Source organism: Apis dorsata, unplaced genomic scaffold, assembly GCF_000469605.1.
Source record: "Apis dorsata unplaced genomic scaffold, Apis dorsata 1.3 scaffold_97, whole genome shotgun sequence".
Lineage (NCBI taxonomy): Eukaryota > Metazoa > Arthropoda > Insecta > Hymenoptera > Apidae > Apis > Apis dorsata.
The window spans coordinates 645,230-646,081 of record NW_006263395.1 but is presented as its reverse complement, the minus strand read 5'-3'; positions in this window follow the sequence as shown (position 1 = coordinate 646,081).

Here is an 852-nt window from a genome sequence, read left to right as displayed (position 1 = left end):
TTTATTTGTTACAAATTTTTTTAAAATAATTTATTTAGATTTTGATTAAAAAATAAAACTATGAAAACTATTTTTATTACATGAATTATCATAATTTTAATAAGAGAATTTTGATAAATAAAAATTTTTATTCCATTAAATAATTTTTTTATTCCAGATATTTACATAAGAAAAATGTGTAGTTATACATATTTTATAATACATATATTTGTATTTTGTATATATTTTTTTATAGTAATTTCCAAATCCAAGATGACCTTGATATACTTTCAAAAAATTGGCGTGAAGGAACTGTCATTTCCGTTAGTTAAGTACATACGTGAACGTTCTTTTTTGCCGCACGCATGCTCATCGCTTATTATTGATATCGCGAACATCGTGCGACGGCGTACCGCATATCGGTCACGGCCACCAACGAAACTGTTAATTATCTATTAGATATGAACGAGATTTACGAATATCGATATTAAAGTGATATCATAATTTAAAATGAATTAAAAATTCTAGTATACAAAAAATATACAAACAAATGATTTACAAATCAATAAAGAAAATTCATTTATTCTATGATATCGTCAATATTAGAATTTGATAGAAAACTAATTACAATTATATTAAAATTTATATTAAAAATATATTTATAGTTGCAAATATTAATTTAATATATTATAATTAAAAGAATATTATATGGATTAATATTATATTTTAATATTATACTTTTATTAGTAGACAAAGAAATGCTAAAGCACAAAAATCCATAAAAATCATATATAAATTTACCTTCAATTAATTTAATCTTATGAGTTACATATATTTGCATTATATTTTGCAATAAATTATATGCCAATATGT